Genomic DNA, 7617 nt, shown 5'->3' with positions numbered 1-7617 from the left:
CTCTGAAGACCAAGGTGCAAGACCTTGTGAGAAGTGGTATATTGTTTTTCGAGGATGTAGGTCCTAATGTAAAGAGGAACCCATTGCCCGAGCATGGGAAAGCAGCGGTTAACATGGTCCAGGGATGCCCTGGCAAGTATAAAGTCCTGTATGTTAATGACATAAGGCAATCTTTGGTCGAGATGCATAAGTTGTTGTGTGAACACAGCTATTACGAGCATGACCATGATAGGTTCCAGGTGCGCACTATCAACGAGAGAGGATACCGACAAGTTAGAAAGGACATCCAAGAGATGATTGATCAGGGGATGATCGAAATACTTCAGAATCGTAATGAGGACGAAGTTGATGTAATTACCCCAGTGTTTAAAATTCCTGAGCCTGTTGTTGTCAAGTATGATGGAAGCAAGAAGAAGGTGTCACCAGCTCTTGTGATCAAGCCAGCGGGTCATGTCCCGTATGTTTCGGACAAAGCTGTTCCCTACAGGTATAACGATGTGATGCTGGAAGATGGAAAGGAGGTGTCACTGCCCTCAACTTTCGTAGTGAGTATTTCAGACATTAGTGGTGTGACCCGTAGTGGTCGTGTTTTCTCGGCTCCGCCAAAATCCCACGAAGATATTGTGAAGAAGTCTGTTGTTAATCCTGCTGGTCCCGTGGGGACTTCTTCTTCAAATAATCCTGTTGTTGACCCTGTTGTTGTTAAGAGTAATAACACTCCTATCCTGGTTGACCAGTTTGGCATTCTAAAAGAGGATGGTGATGAGATGCTAAGGCTCATTAAGAGGAGTGAATATAATGTTGTTGATCAGCTACTACAAACTCCATCCAAGATATCTGTCTTATCTTTGTTGATGAATTCAGAACCACACCGTAAAACTTTGCAGAGGGTGTTGGACGTGGCATACGTGGACCACGATGTCACGATAGAGCAGTTTGATAGTGTTGTTGCAAATATAACCGCTTGCAACAATTTGAGCTTCTGTGATGCTGATCTTCCCAAGGAGGGAAAAGATCACAATTTGGCTTTACACATTTCTATGAATTGTAAGGATGATGCCTTATCCAATGTGTTGGTGGACACAGGATCATCGCTCAATATGTTGCCAAAATCCACTCTTGCTAAACTTTCTTACCAGGGGCCTCCCATGAGGCAGAGTGGAGTGGTTGTGAAGGCGTTTGATGGATCGCGCAAAACCGTGATCGGTGAATTAGAAATCCCGATCAAGATTGGACCTAGTGATTTCCAGATCACTTTCCAGGTCCTGGACATTCATCCGTCTTACAGTTGTTTGCTTGGTAGACCATGGATTCACGAGGCAGGCGCCGTGACATCCATCCTACACTAAAAGTTGAAGTTCGTGAAGAACAAAAAGTTGGTGGTGATAGGGGGAGAGAAGGCTCTCTTGGTCAGTCATTTATCTTCCTTTTCCTATATTGATGCTGAGGATGAGGTTGGGACTCTGTTCCAGGCCTTATCTATTGCTGAGCCTTCAAGGAAAGGACTTTCTTCATTGTCTCCTACAACGATGCAAAGTTGGCCATTGAGCATGGCGCAACTACTGGTTTGGGGCAAATGATCAAATTGGAAGATAATAAATCCCGAGCTGGCATAGGCTATTCTTTCAGTGGTTCCAATGAGTGTGGGCTGTTCCAGAGTGGTGGTTTCATCCACATTGTTGAAGATCAGGAAGTTGCTGCTATTGTGGAAGATGATGAAGAGGAAGACCTTGGCAACTTTGTCATACCTGGAGGAATCTGCAATAATTGGGTCGATGTTGATGTTCCAACAGTTATCCATAAGTCAACGTATTGTGTTCATTTTGTTTGAAAACCCTTCTCCCATTCCAAAAGGAGAAGTGAAGACATTGTTGACATATTTGATTAATACAATGATATTCATTCAATAATCACATGTTAAATGTTTGTTTTTTCCAAATTATTTTATCTTTTTGCTTTTGCATGAAATTGGTGATCACCATAAAACCCTAAAAAGAGAATAAAATCAATCTTTTCATCTGCATTATGATTTGCCTTGTTTGAATTCTGAAATCTCTTTTATACTCAAAATCATTATGCAGGTTAATCAAACCCATTGAACATAATGATCCAACACCATCTCCCATCTTTGAGTTCCCTGTATTTTAGGCCGAAGAAGATGATGTTGAAAAGATTCCTGATGAGATTACCCGTCTTCTTGAGCACGAGGAGAAGATCATTCAGCCGCATCTTGAGAATCTGGAAACAGTCATCTTGGAGTCTGAAGACTGCATTTGTGAAGTGAAGATTGGGGCACTCCTTGAAGAGTCTGTTAAGAAGGGGTTGATTGAGTTGCTACGAGAATATGTCGACGTCTTTGCCTGGTCGTTTGAAGACATGCCTGGTCGTTTGAAGACATGCCTGGTCTAGATAATGATATCGTGCAACATTTCTTGCCGTTAAAGCCTGAGTGTGTGTTTGTGAAGAAGAAGCTCAGAAGAACTCATCCAGATATGGAAGTGAAGATTAAAGAAGAAGTTCAAAAGCAAATTGATACGGGGTTTCTGGTGACTTCTACATATCCTCAATGGGTGGCCAATATTGTGCCCGTGCCTAAGAAAGATGGAAAAGTCCGAATGTGCATGGATTATCGAGACTTGAATAAAGCTAGTCCGAAAGATGATTTTCCTCTACCACACATTGATATGTTTGTAGACAATACAACTAAATTCAATGTCTTCTCATTTATGGATGGATTTTCCGGTTATAATCATATTAAAATGGTACCCAAGAATATGGAGAAGACAACATTCATCATACCTTGGGGAACATTCTGTTATCGAGTGATGCCCTTCGGTTTGAAGAACGTCGGAGCCATGTATCAACGAGCTATGACTACCTTGTTTCATGATATGATGCACAAGGAGATCGAGGTGTATGTCGATGATATGATTGCAAAGTCGAAAATGGAAGTTGAACATGGAGAACACTTGTTGAAGCTTTTCCAGTGTTTGAGGAAGTACAAACTCTGCCTGAATCCGAACAAGTGTACATTTGGAGTCCGTTCCGGCAAGTTATTGGGCTTTATTGTCAGCGAAAGAGGTATTGAAGTTGATCCTGCCAAGGTCAAAGCAATACAGGAGATGCCTACGCCCAAAACTGAGAAGCAAGTCCGAGGTTTTCTTGGCCGCTTGAATTACATTTCGAGATTTATATCCCACATGACTGCCACATGTGCGCCTATATTCAAGCTCCTCCGGAAAGATCAGCGTCATGATTGGACCGAGGATTGCCAAAATGCCTTTGACAGTATCAAAGAGTATTTGTCTGAGCCTCCGATTCTGTCTCCTCCTGTTGAAGGGAGACCATTGATTATGTACTTGACCGTGCTTGATGATTCCATGGGTTGTGTCCTTGGTCAGCAAGATGAATCAGGAAAGAAAGAATATGTGATATATTACTTGAGTAAGAAGTTCACTGACCGTGAGTCTCGGTACTCAATACTTGAGAAGATATGATATGCTTTGGCTTGGGCTGCTAAGCGCTTACACTAGTATATGTTGAATCATACGACTTGGTTGATTTCTAAAATGGATCAAATCAAGTATATCTTTGAGAAGCCTGCTTTAACTGGGAGAATTGCCCGTTGGCAGATGTTGTTATCTGAGTATGATATTGAGTATCGAGCTCAAAAAGCTATTAAAGGTAGTATCTTGACTGAACATTTGGCACATCAACCAATTGAAGATTACCAGTCTGTGTAGTACGACTTCCCTGATGAGGAGATTTTGTATTTGAAGATGAAAGATTGTGATGAGCCTACGCTCGATGAAGGGCCAGAGCCTGGTTCCCGATGGGGCATGGTGTTCAATGGTGCTGTCAATCAGTATGAAAATGGTATTGGGGCAGTGATTATTACTCCTCAAGGAACACATTTTCCTTTTACAGCAATGCTAACTTTCAAATGCACAAATAATATGGAGGAATATGAGGCCTGTATTTGGGTTTGGAAGAATGTATTGATCTTAGGATCAAACATCTTGATGTTTATGGCGATTCGGCCCTTGTTGTTAATCAGATTAAGGGTGAAGGGGAAACGAATCATCCTAGCCTCATCCCATATAGAGATTACGCGAGGAGGATTTCAACTTTCTTTATTGAGGTTGACTTCCATCATATTCCTCGAGATGAGAATCAGATGGCAGATGCTCTTGCTACGCTTGCTTCAATGATTGTGGTGAAGTATTGGAATGAAGTCCCCAATATTACCGTGATGCGCTTGGATAGACCAGCTCATGTGTTTGCAGTTGAAGAAGTGAAATACGATAATCCATGGTATTATGATATCAAGTGCTTCCTTCAAAGTCAGATTTACCCGCCTGGGGCATCTGTTAAAGATAAGAAAACTTTGAGGAGATTATCTGGTAGTTTCTACCTTAATGGAGATGTGCTTTACAAGAGGAATTTATACATGGTTCTGCTTAGATGCGTGGATAGACACGAAGCATACCTGTTAATGACTGAAGTCCATGAGGGTTCATTTGGTACTCATTCCAATGGACATGCCATGGCTAAGAAGATGTTGAGAGAAGGCTACTATTGGTTGATAATGGAGTCTAACTGCTGCAAATATGTGAAGAAATGCCACAAGTGTCAGATTTATGCAGATAAGATTCATATTCCTCCGACACTTCTGAATGTTATTTCCTCACCATGGCCTCTCCATGTGGGGAATTGACATGATTGGCATGATTGAACCAAAGGCGTCAAACGGTCACCATTTTATTCTCGTAGCTATTGATTACTTCACCAAGTGGGTTGAAGCAACATCATATGCAAATGTGACCAGGCAAGTGGTTGTGATGTTTATCGAGAACCAACTTATATGCGGATATGGTGTGCCAGACAAGATCATTACTGATAATGGATCTAACTTGAACAATAAGATGATGAAAGAGCTGTGTAGCGAGTTCAAGATTGCATATCATAATTCTTCTCCCTATAGACCCAAGATGAATGGGGCTGTTGAAGCTGCTAACAAGAAAATCAAGAAGATTATTCAGAAGATGGTTGTTACGTACAAAGATTGGCATGAGATGCTGCCATTTGCTTTGCATGGCTACCGTACATTTGTCCGCACTTCAATAAGGGAAACCCCTTTCTCTCTTGTATATGGCATGGAGGATGTGCTCCTCGTGGAGGTTGAGATCCCATCAATGAGAGTCTTGATGGAAGCCAAGTTGACTGAGACTGAATGGGTCCTGAGTCGTTATGACCAGCTGAACTTGATTGAAGAGAAGAGCCTTTGATAAGAAGGTCAAGCCTCGTGTGTTCCGAGAAGGTGACCTCGTGCTCAAGAAAGTCTTGTCTTTCGCGCCCGATTCCAGGGGCAAGTGGACTCCAAACTATGAAGGTCCATACGTTGTTAAGAGAGCCTTTTCAGGCGGTGCTTTGTTGCTTACAACTATGGATAGGGAGGATTTCACTCGTCTTGTGAATTCAGATGCAGTCAAGAAATACTTCGCCTAAAAATAAAAATAGAATAGCTCGCTAAGTTGAAAACCCGAAAGGGAGGTTTAGGAAAAAGTGAGCGTCTCGGTGGATTGAAAACCCGAAAGGGCGATCCAGGAAAAAGTCAGAGACATGAAAAAAATTGGATATATATCCCGCTAGATTGAGTACCTCACCCTGGGGCAATCTAGGCAAAAATTAGGGATTTGGCAAGTAATTGCATCCTGACAAGACTTTGTTCTACAACTGTCGTATGTCAAAGATTCTCGCTCAGTCATCGTCAACTGAAGCTTCAAATACATTGGATTCAGAGTTGGTGGAAAAATGGTCATTATGTTTAATGTATCCCTTTTTCCAAAATATATCACCAATTTCAAATTTGTAAAGATCCATGGAGCCTCGCCATTTGTGGACTACCATTCTATTAAATAAATTTGAGTCTTTATCCAATTCTTTGCACTATTATTTGTTTCTGTTTAACAAATGTTTGCATATTTTTAATTGATAAATATCATTGTTTTAAAACAAATAAAGTTTTTATAAAACTGTTTTTAAACAAAGTGAACATTCACAATGACTGAAAAGATAGTTGGAACGTCTTCAGCGCTCTCCCAAGGATAGTACGATCTCCAAAAGGTAAAACATTTGTTCATATTTCTAACATGTTTATATCCTCTTCATCAGCTTTCAAGCTGTCCCCTCAGCGAGCACAGAAAGAAGAAAACATTATAAACTCCCCAAAGAGTCTGATACTAGCATTTATGTTTTATCAATCATATGGTTGTCATCCCTTGTGTGGACTAACCTAAAATCCCTTATAGATTGAGAAAAGTTGATATTCTATCTATTCACGAGGAAGCTTGTCTTTCCCTGGTATGAATAAGAAGATCTCCATCGGAATAAGCATGTGTTCCCTGCATAGTTGCCTTTCCAGATATATTGTCTCCTCAGCAGAAGTTATCTAGAGCAGTTGGTGAAGGGCTTATTCCCCTTTTCATCCCCAGCATGGCACGTGTTGACGAAGGATTCGTTTACGATTCCCTCGGCCAAGGTATCTCTTTTGAGAATGTTGGCAGTTTATCCCCAGTAGGGTTGTCGGCAGTTTATCCCCAGTATAGTCGCTTACAGTCCATCCCCAATGGGGTTGCCTGATCCGAGCTTGATAATTTGTATCCCCTCCAAGTCTGAAGAATTCTTCCAGTATTGGACGGTGATGAGGAAGATGTGTTATTTCCTTCCCCAGCGGAGCAATTGGTTCTTTCTCCCCTCAGCAGAGATGTCTCTTCAGCAGTTAGAAGGGAGTGTTTTGATTGATGTGTATCTGTTTGGCGGTTGTTCCCCATAGAGTTTCACATCATTCCTCGATAAGATCCCCAATAGAGTTCTCCTACGACAGATTTTATTGATATCCCGTCACCTGTTCCCGAGAATTGTTGGAAAATCCCCGACAGTTGGTAGATGTGACTTTGCCTATCCCCAACGGTGATTGGTGTGGGCCTGGCCTTTCTCTTTTGAGATGTTATACCGGATGCCCATTTGTGGCTTACAAACCTGTTTGTGTTAGATATGTCTGTCTGTTAGCATTAATCATACATAAACCACACATATACATGCATAATTATAACATTCAGATATTCATGATGCATTCTTTGCCATATACCTTTGCTTGTTATCTCCCACTATTGGTGAAATGTTCTTCCCTAAGCAGATGTTTGTATCTGATCTCTCCATATAGAGTCAGCCCCATAGGCAGAAAGTGTCTAACTTTCCTTCATTATTCCCCACTGAGTTATGTCCCCGTGGATGATTATTGTTTCAGTTTCCTCCCCAGTTGTGTATTGGGATGGAATTACTCCCCTGAGTTATATCCTCATTGGGTTGAGTCTTGTTAATTGTGTCTTTCTAGTTTGTTCCTAGATTGCCTCCCTTCTTGTTATTCCCTTGCAGTTTCCCTGTGGTTTAGTTGTTCAATTGCTCAGTAACCAGTAATTGTTCATCTTTTCCTCAGTCGATTTATGTGGCCTTCTACCCAGTAACCGGTGTTGTAAGTCCTATTTCTGTGGTTTTCTACCCAGTAACCGGTAGATGTAATCCCCTCTTTGTTGGTTATCCTTACCCAGTAACCGA

Source organism: Lathyrus oleraceus, chromosome 7 (genome assembly GCF_024323335.1).
Source record: "Lathyrus oleraceus cultivar Zhongwan6 chromosome 7, CAAS_Psat_ZW6_1.0, whole genome shotgun sequence".
NCBI classification, from domain to species: Eukaryota; Viridiplantae; Streptophyta; class Magnoliopsida; order Fabales; family Fabaceae; genus Lathyrus; species Lathyrus oleraceus.
The sequence above is the reverse complement of the archived record's forward strand: the minus strand, read 5'-3'. Positions refer to the sequence as shown.